This window comes from Haliotis rubra, unplaced genomic scaffold, assembly GCF_003918875.1.
Source record: "Haliotis rubra isolate DU_JTF1 unplaced genomic scaffold, ASM391887v1 Scf57, whole genome shotgun sequence".
Lineage (NCBI taxonomy): Eukaryota > Metazoa > Mollusca > Gastropoda > Lepetellida > Haliotidae > Haliotis > Haliotis rubra.
The window spans coordinates 2,092,632-2,103,310 of NW_025767268.1; the positions used below are offsets into that span (position 1 = coordinate 2,092,632).

The window sequence follows — 10,679 nt, forward strand, 5'->3', positions numbered from 1 at the left end:
TATGTCAGTATTTCACAAAACAACTCTTTGATCTAATGAGGTCATATTAATATTCTTGAAAAAGCCATTTAGGACATTATAATCGACAGTGACGTTTTGTTACTATGACAATATTACATTCACGATGATATTGTTACACTGATTATATGGAGACAAAACAGCAATATAATTTCCTTAATGTTTTTAATATAAGCGAAATTATAGCTGTACAAATCAATTGAAATTGATACAATTTCTTGAAGATAAGTTTCTATTTAACTCACAAACTTTATGCCAACATAAGCTCACCTTCTGGCAATCACCTATCGTCACGATTTGATTGACGGCCTCCGTGGTGCATAGGGTAGTGCGTCTGCCTGTAAGTCCCCGGGGTTCGATCCCCTGGCTCCGCCACACCAAAAGACGTTAACAGATGTACCTCTCTTATCCTGCCTGCCATTCGGGGGATGAAACAGTCTTGGAGTCGGTATACTGTGTGTCAGTGGGTATCCATATTAAATGACGAGAGGTATCTCAGTGTGCCAGCACTATAAAGTCCATGCACTTTTAAGCACACACACGTGTCGCTATAAGTGAAATAATCTTGAACGCGTCGTCAAACCCACCTCACCACTGTTTGCCTACGATTTGCAAACACGTGCTTATGACATTCAGAATCGCACAATGAAATCTGCTGTTACATGTAGCCTTTAAATTATGTGAAGAGTATGTCGCTTATATTTACACATTAGAAAAATGCAACACTTTCAATGAATTTGCTTGACACCCATCTCTTAAATGCTCCACAATAATTATGGGACTGCATCTGTATTTGTCATTTAACATCCTTTACCACAAAACCCCCAGACCCCATGGAACTAAGAAACGAGATCTGTTTGCGACTGGAAATAAAATTCACTGTTCATGATGTATTATGTACAAACTATACCTGCATTTAATTTTCCTTTTTCAGTAGCCCATCATCTCGGTTTAAGTTTGCAGATTAACTCACGAACTTATCGTTGGTAAAGATTATTTGCTAATTAATTCTGGATTCTCAAACTAGTATACGGGTTCGATTCCCCACATGGGTAATGTGTGAAGCCCATTTCTGGTGTCCTCCGCCGTGATATTGCTGGAATATTGCTAAAAGCGGCGTAAAACCAAAACTCAATCAATCAATCAAACTAGTATACATTAATCGGATGGAATATGAAACAGAAATGAGCCCCTCCAAGAAAACAACTTGCATTAATTCCATTTCGGATAAATGATGAAGACCAGTCTTTTAAAATTGATAAAATGATACAATTTTGTGTATTTTGAGTAATTATGAACAGACAAATATATATTGATCGGATCTGTCTTAATACATACAAATAATTTCATATACATCCTTGTACCCACTGTATGCTATGAAGGAGATTGCGCACACATAAACGTTTGTTCGAAATTAGTTTTCAACATGCATTCATTTGTGCAGGTAAGATACTTGTGTATACTAGTGTGAAGTTTGCTTGTTTCATTCCATCGAATATAACTGATTTAAACAGATCGATAATGGAAGATTGGCACCACCAGAATGGAACTTTTAACGTTAATCTGGTGAAACCATATTCCGTTTATATGGAACAGCTAATCCTTTGTACTAAATGTAAATTAAACACAGTTATTTCACTTTAATATCGGGAGTTGACACATAACTTCAACAATTCTCAAAATGTTTACAAACATGTGTTTTCTTCACGAGATGAGTGTTTATGTTCAACCATACTCAACATTCTGCGTCACTGATTCAAATGTCGAGCTACTATAAAAGGTGAATTAGAAACCCGTCACAGGAACTCGAGACATACCGTCACCTGTTCAGGAAAATTAGCACTACCTTACTAATCTAATCATCAACGTACGTATACATCCCGTTCTTTTCACAGTCCACCCACCGGTATGCCATTACATGCGTAGACGAACCTCACACCTTCCATCAATAGCTAAAACCGGTCAAAAGTCGGGATCATTTCACAAGCCATTGGCCACCAACGATTCTAAATAGGTGAAGCAATGTTTTCGCACCTTACACATGAGAATAGCGAGATGGTAATCAGCAGGCAGGTAACAATTGTCTGTCGTTGAAACGTCACGGTACCAGTTTAACGACTTCCGTTTACTTTGTATATTTTGGGATTTCCTAAGCCTTTATTGCCGTGTCATATTAATGTTGAATCGTGTTTGTGTTGTAGGGAACAGGTTCAACTAGGGGATTTCTATTTTACTGTCCGTTTTAGCACAGTGGTTGTGTTCGAAGTAACAATCTTAATCAAAGGTGTATTTGTTAAAGATTCGGTTGGAGCACTCAGGACCACCATGCGCGAGAAGGACGATAGTCCCAGTACTTGAAAGGCCGGCATGTAAACAGCAGATTAAAGAGTCATTAGGCCACCTGTGTTTGTCTCCGTTTTCTGTAATAACTACTACAGTGACCAGTTTTATGGAGGTAAGATTTAATTAGAATAAAAAACAAGGGAAGGGATACACATCGGATGAAGCGCAAACGTCGAAACGCAAGGTAGAATAATATTGACACAAGCGAAGGCTGTTTGATCTTATTGGCGGAGGTATTGTCAGGTGGGATAGGAATGGAGTGAAAAGGCTCATTTGTAAATTGCTCTGACTTGAAAAGATGTTAAGAAATATAGAAACAGTTGAGCCCCGCTATGAATATTAATGAAGGGCTGGGAACCCAGGTGGTGTACAAAATGGCGGTCATTTCCGGTAATGGTGGATTATGGTCACGTGAAAGGGAGCGGTTGTTGAGGGATGGATTTGAGAGAAGTGATTGACAGAATTAAACAAAGATATGCTCCTCATCTGTCCAAAGTCACACCATTGTGCAGGCATTGTGATTGTCCAGCATCGTGGGCGGTTAAAAGATTAACGGTCGTTTGACCAAGGGTCAGTTTGTTCAGCTAGCAATTGATCGGTCATTTCCAATATAGTTTTCATTAATCCTTAATGAACAATTGTGTGATTTATGGAACATTGACAGGTCTAAGAATGAAAACGTCTTGAGAAAGAGTGCCAACCTCTCGGAAATGCCAACCGCCTATTGCGCCTTATTGTTAACACAGCTGATCCGAAATATGGTGATCGTGTCGCAAAAGTCATTACATATTTGTTCCAATGAAAAATGACTCAATAATCATGATTAAATTATTAATTTCCCATCGTAGAAATCGATCGAATATGCTTAAATCTGAAGTAACAGAGTCATCTACGCGAACGGACTAAGCCAAATCCAATAACCAAATAATGCACAATGATGGCTTAATACGAAATGATTTTTCTGTCAGGTATTAAATAAAGAAATTGACAGATGACTCTCAGTTAGAAATGATTGAATTGTCTTGCCAAGAGCGCAACCTGTGCGATGATTGGTCAGAGGCGTTTCAGTATGCATGTGAGTGCTCCTAAAGTGGTTAGTCAAACACTTAATGATGTCATCTAAGTGTTTTATTTCCCGCTGGCTTTATCAATTGATTTACCCCTTGGAAATTTAAAAAAGAAATCGTTTAGGATTACGTTGTTAGCATTTCTTGTGATTAATTTGTTTTTGTTTTCCCATGATTATAGCGGCATTATGTGCTCCAAATGATATTAGTTATCGAATCCTTAGTTTACATGTTTGGAGACATGTTTGGTTCTGTTAAGACTTATTTTTCAGTTCAGTTTTATAAGAATGCTGTAAATACTTATTGTGAAACTTCAAGTATGTTCAAATGCGAAAAGGAATTCGTAGAAGGAATTATATTCTGCAAAACAGATATAGAGACCTTTGACCGTTTCTTTTCTATAGGCATTTCTTATGATTATTAGAACGCTTTTTTCGTCGCTTTGTTAGTTTTAGTTAACTTATACATATATTGCAAATGTGTCTAAGGCAGGAAAACAGTTTGTGGCCTCTCATATGTTCAGAAAAACCCAAAACAATATCGGCACAGGAAGAACTAGTATATCCTCATTATTCAATATGATCGGTGGTTTAATGTATTAGGATCATTGTTCCAATGTGGCCTGTTGGATATACATGTGTATTAAGTTCTGTTAATCCATAATGTATTTATCACATTTAGGGGAGGATTTCCATGCGTGAAATCATTGGAAATGGACCCATCTCCTTGGGAAAATTCGCGGTTTCGCCATTCAAAATCGAATACTTTTGCACACTGTTTTGTTACCAATAATATGTAACTTATAACCAGACTCCAGTAATCCTGTCTCGTACAGTACATGTAGTTTCAATTTGTCCTCATAATTCTCACCGCTATTTGGCATTCTTGTCCAATGGAATCTGTTTCAGCAGTAATCGAGACTGGTTATTCTCTGGCTTTGACTTCATATATCTGCTTATAGAACACATTTCTTGCGTTTATTGACATGATCTTGTCGCTTGGTGCCATTAAAAAAATATCAAATAAAAGATAAAATTATACGAATAGCAAAACGTGATGTGTGAACTATTTGATATACATATGCGATGTATTTGCGAGTATCTTTGAAATTATCTCCAATCTACTGATTCAGACCTCAAATATATCAGTTCTTGTAATAGAAACATTCAACGTTATGAAAGACCAGTTGTCAGTAAATTTAAACCTATAGTGCATGTCCACCTCTCACTTGTTCTAAAGCACTGCTGAATCATTTTAGACAAAAAATTGCGCTACAATTATTTCTTAATTTGTTTTAGACATCAGCACCAAAGAATAACCTATACAATAGAGCGAAACGAAAACAAAACAATGAAAATAATATAGATGGCTCCATGAAACTTGATGACACCAGATATTCGCAAAGGGTAACTATGTCCATGTCACTCACACACAGCATTACCTGTACCTCAGAATCACCTGAAGCCATCTGACATTTCTACATAATAGTACAAAAGAGTTTTTTTTTTCAAGGTAACTTAAAGTGAGTGAGTGAGTTTGGCTTTACGCGCTTTTAGCAATATTCCAGAGATATCACGGCGGAGGACACCAGAAATGGGCTTCACACATTGTACCCATGTAGGGATCGAACCCGGGTCTTCGGCGTGACGAGCCAACGCTTTAACCACCAGGCTACTCCACCGCCCCAGGTAACTTAAAGACACGCAAGCAGAAAAGATTAAACGCATACATGAGCGGTGCATGTTTATGTTATAATAAAACGCATTGGAAGAGAACACCAGTCTTGAGTATCCTCAGAAATATATATATTCCATTTGAGACAAAGGGCAAACTTGCTGCAAAAATCGTATGAATGGACCACTGAAAGTCAGTGATGACACCAGGTGTTCGCGAAAAAGGTAGCATGTCCTGTCCTACTGGTAGCACGCGTCATTCACGCGATTTCCCTTTAATAAGTGAGTACTGAGAAGCAGAACTTCTGCCATGACTGTATTCAGACCAGACAATCATGTGATCCATGAACCGGAAATTCCAGTTACTAATTTTTAATTATTACTTCTGTGTAGAATGTCAGAGATTCCATAAAGAAATTATATGTTTTCATTTTGGGATGTTTAGGTTAAAGTGTTGTGTTAGGATTAATCTTTATCTTTATTTACAGTACTGAAAAGGCCGTAGGCATATAGTGCATTTTTACACGCAGTAGCAGAGGGTGCCATAGAAATGAATATATCGTAAATAATATCACATCTGTAATGCAGAGGATCTGATATTCATGACATGGTATGTATATATTGCAAGGTATTTTGTGACTCTTTGATTTTGGGATGACATGAGGGTGTAGAGTTTGTCTATTCGGGGGTTCAAATTGAAATATTTCTGTATGTATTCTTTTCTGGTATTCGCATACAATGGACAAACAAGCAAGAAGTGGTATTCATCTTCTACCCCCTGATAAGTACAGTATTGACACAATTGGCTTTCCCGTGGTGTTAGGATTAAAATTAATTTTGCTCTGTTTTCAGATCACATTAGTGGGGAAATTATATTAGAATATTACATTAGTATTGATACACTGTCCTTTAAGTATAATCTTCGTCGACAGGTTTTTATAATATACATCTATTCCATTTCAATGTCACATATGTTCTCGTCACGAAATGGCTGAAATATTGCCGATGTGACGTTAAATAATAACTCACTCACTCACTTTAAGTATTATCATCTTTATAAACAAAGTGAAAGGTACAGATATTTATTTCAAAATATTCTTTTCAAAGAATTCCCATTTTGATAGAATTTTCATATAAAACTTACATGGCGGAACGTTATGATCACAGCTCAAAGCCAACAGCAGTTACTAAGAGCGGAAGTTTTGTCTCGGTCACCTGGGCCTAGATTTTCGAAACTCTCCTAGCGCTAAGATAGTCGTAAGTTAATGTTAATGTATGGTACTTACGACTAACTTACGACTATCTTAGCGCTAAGACAGCTTCGAAATCTAGGCCCTGGGCCTATCATTCCAAACGAAGTTTAAATATGGGACTTGTTGTTACCCAGCCTGGCGATCGACATACAGGGTTTAAAGCAAGGACTGGTCGGTTTAATGTATCTGAGTGGAGTAGTCATGTTAAACTGAGGAACGTATCTCACAATATCACACTAACCTTCATGTAGCTGGACAACACAAGCAATCACATATGTCGCTATAAAAGTAAGCTGGACTTGAACGCGACATTTAAACCCCATTTCACCCCTCCTCTCGTGTTATAGGACTGAAGCGGAACGACAGTGACGGATATATACACGTACGTGCTCATACATAGCAATAAAACCACACCTAGAACCCTCGTTCTCAACACCTGATCCAAATGTCAGAGAAACGACTGAGAGACCCGGGTCTCAGATCCGTCCAGTATTGCGGATCATCACTGTAGAACACACTAACGTCAGATCCCCGGCGTCATCGGATCCATCATCTTCATCCTTCTAGTATCAGCTGACAACACCTTGACACATAACACTGCCCAGCATCGTTCTGCCTCGCGCAGCCAAATTTGCTAAACCGATGTAGAACCAGGACATTAAGCTGGAGATCAGCCATTTGATTTGTAGTGTGTGCGTGCGTGCGTGCGTGTGTGTGCGTGTGTGCGTGTGTGTGTGTGTGTGTGTGTGTGTGTGTGTGTGTGTGTGTGTGTGTGTGTGTGTGTGTGTTCTGAGTGTTTTAGAACAATGTATTTTTTCACACCATACAGCTTTTTTATTGAAGGAGCAAAATAAAATGTCTTGTCAATTTCAGTATACATATAAAAAAGACGATTGGGTATTTTCCAAGAAAATTATTCATTGGGGGCATATTTGGCAAGAAACGTTCCTTGATACCCAAACCCCACCACCCAATCTCCGCCGAAATCCAATATAGCTACCTTACCAAATGGACACTCACTCACTCACGCACGCACGCACGCGTACATGCACTCGCGCACATATTCACACTCACGCACACACGCACGCATGCGTACATGCACTCGCGCACATATTCACACTCACACCCAGAGTACTATGCTCAACATGCGAGAGAAAATGTTTTTTCGCGTACACCTGGTATCAGCCAACCCGTAATTGTGTAATTATCAGCGCTAATGACCCTTTAATGGCCAAAGAAATGTTGTTTCGGCGTATAATATTCCCATATGTTTAACGGTTTGGACATTTTGAATAGAAGTCTTTTAATTTACTTAAAACGCATTTTCTTCCTTAAGTACATGACCATATTAGCATTAAAGACCGCACGGCAGCTTGAAAAGTTATTAACTTTCAGCCAAAGAAATATTTTGACAATGTGACAATAAGGAACGCTTTTGTCAGTGCAAAGATGGTTTGTATAATTATTTCGTTTCCATTAATTATTAACTGATTGAACTCATGTAAGACGTTATGCCAAAAGAATAGGAGACAATAGTCATGTGTTTCATCTAAAACATATTTTTAATTTTAGATGAAAGAAAATTTATTTTACAAGACAAGCATTTTCATATTTCTAGAACAGGAGTTGAGCTGAAAGAGACAAAACTGATTGAAGTGAACATTTAGAAAAGAAACATAAAACTGAACACGTGCTGTTGATGATGTTATTGAAGCTTGGCACACTTCAAGTGACAGCGTCTTATTTCAATTTCATGTTCAGTTCATGAGGTTAAACAGCTCCTTTAACACAAGTAAAACGCGCATTAGGTATCCAAACACTTTTCATATACGCAAATCGAGATCAAAGCAGCCTCGAAACAGCAAAGTTTAAAAAATGTCATCACAATGTAAAATAAATATTGATACTTTGTTGTAAAGAAATTTCAATGAGTTGTTAAATGTTGTGTGATCTAGAAAAGAACATCGAAGTTCTGGGTCCTTCAGGACTCACAATGATAAATGACGTGTTTGCCGAACCTCTCAATGTCCAATGCTGAGCGTACATTCCGTGGTGTTTTCAGCAATATCAAAGCCCCATTATTATATTCAAGACATGGTTAGGTTTGGTGACTACAGTTGGTAAATACGGAAATAGCTGCCCAATTTCTTTACACTTTTTGAAAAGAATTGAAAACATGAAAACGCCCATCGGTGAGTTCAAAGCGACCATCTGGTCCAAGAAAAAGTAACCTTTTAGTTCCGATTTGGTTGAATCTCGGGGCTGTCCAATTCCCTCGTGCGAACTAATAAGTGTTAAAGTATCAATGCTATTTAATTCCATCAAACAAGCGGTACCGAGGCCTTTTGATGATCTTATTAAGACCTTGTTGATCGGATTAGTCTTCAAGGGAATAGTGTTAAGGTTTATATGAAAACTTCAATCGTAACTTCATTCGGATCGGGATTCTTCTGTCCCATTCTTGAGGACCATCGTTCATTACCCTTGGGATTTTCCAATAAGGGGGCAATTTCTATTGAAAGCTAAAGTTTTCGACCTCTTTAACACATTTAAAGGGCGAATTAACTAAACTGCGAGCTTACAATAAGAGGTCAACACATGTTTTCAAGTGCCCTCAAACGTATTTTCAAATCCGTTCTTCTATTGCTCGAGATATGCATTTAATTCGGAGACAATTGGAATTGGTTCAATTATAAACTTGATTCAATGGAGGGGGACTTTTGTACAATAGAGATACTGACTTCTCACAACTAATTAAAGTTTGATCTTTTCCAGGAACGACAATGACGAAGGGAGAAGGCGGGTCGTTTGAAGTTCATCATCAATTGTTATCATTCGTAAATAGTCATCAAGACAATCCACTCCACTCAAACACACTACTGGAACCAATCAACTAATTTGATAGCTGTGGACACGGACAATGACACCCTTCAATGAGGATATCTAATCGGTGTGACAATTCACACATCGAGAGACTTGGAATCAAGATGTAACACATGAATGATTATTGCAATCAAGGAGTCTAAATCGAGGTAAAACAACGTGTGGGATCTGTAGCACCACCAATGAAACGTTGTTACATCTGTAACGGTAATGATAGTGAATTATTGGGCAAATGAATTTATACACTTGAAAACTGGATTTGTTCGAAAAAATACACACCTTATCAAACGTTGCTTTGTTGAAAATCTGCAAACAGATTTATGACAAAAACACACACAATTATATGACCGTTTCAAATGCGTCACTAAAAGAAAAAACATTTCTATTTGTTTCATTTTTAGACAGCTTCAAACATGGCTGAATACTTAATTTTGCCAATTATTTGTACACGTAGGCTAAACTGTTATAGCCACATAAATACATACATGCCCTAACCGGTTAACGGTTATTTGTTTACAAACAGTTGCATTAGAGCGACCATCATCGTAGACTTCCTGAATGATATTTTCACTTTATGACGACAGATTTACAGAACATGCCCTGATAGTGGAACACTCTTTCCTGCAATTTGAAATATCAAGAAGTTTAATCAGAGGCCACATGGCCCAGAGAACAATGCTTAATATCAGACTAATACACAGGCTGGACAAATGTTATGCTATCTTAATATAATATTTATAATACTTCAAACGGGCAGGTTTCTTTTCAAATATATTTTTGATAAGCTTCACAGTTTTTGTTGCTAATAATTGATTAAATTTTGTTTGTGTTCGATACACGCAATAATAACTGGATGTACACCTTTTTAATTTCCTTATAAAATGGACAAACTAAGAGGAAGTAATATCGATCTTCAATTATATTATGATAACATTTATTCCAATTAAGTAAATCAATATTGACTTTTGTCATTGTAATGAAGCTTGTTGATTTCTTAGTTTGTGGCTTACACATCGGAATTTACATAATAATCAGGTAAAGTCTTTATTTGGGCATAACGCCATAATGTATTTCTCTGGCTCGAGTATTGACTTGTATGTAGAGTAATGCTTTGTTTGGAAATATTAATGCCATATTAAAGTTGACGAGTGAACGATCAAAGACAAAAGAATGTAGTACTAAATGAACATGCTATTATGACCGTTTGGTATTTTTAAATCACAGCATAACTGATTTCGAACACAAATATATTTGATGGGAATAAATGAATTCGACAGCACTTCTTTTATTTGTCAAGCATATTCAGAAATGGGATTTGGTAAGCCTTCGTTTCCTTTAATGTGATCATGTTTGTGATCTCAATTTCTTTTCTTTTAAAAAAATAATTCTTTATTTAAAAGACATGAATTTCTCTCAAAGCATATGTACTAATGACACTGTAA

General features: G+C 37.2%; 1 long non-coding RNA gene across 1 annotated transcript; it reads left to right on the top strand.

Moving 5' to 3' along the window:
- Positions 1–1,919: 1,919 nt before the first annotated feature.
- LOC124254291 lies at positions 1,920–9,645 on the top strand. Its single transcript, XR_006892439.1, has 3 exons — positions 1,920–2,032; positions 2,318–2,473; positions 9,130–9,645. It is a non-coding gene; the product is annotated as an uncharacterized LOC124254291 (long non-coding RNA).
- Positions 9,646–10,679: the final 1,034 nt, after the last annotated feature.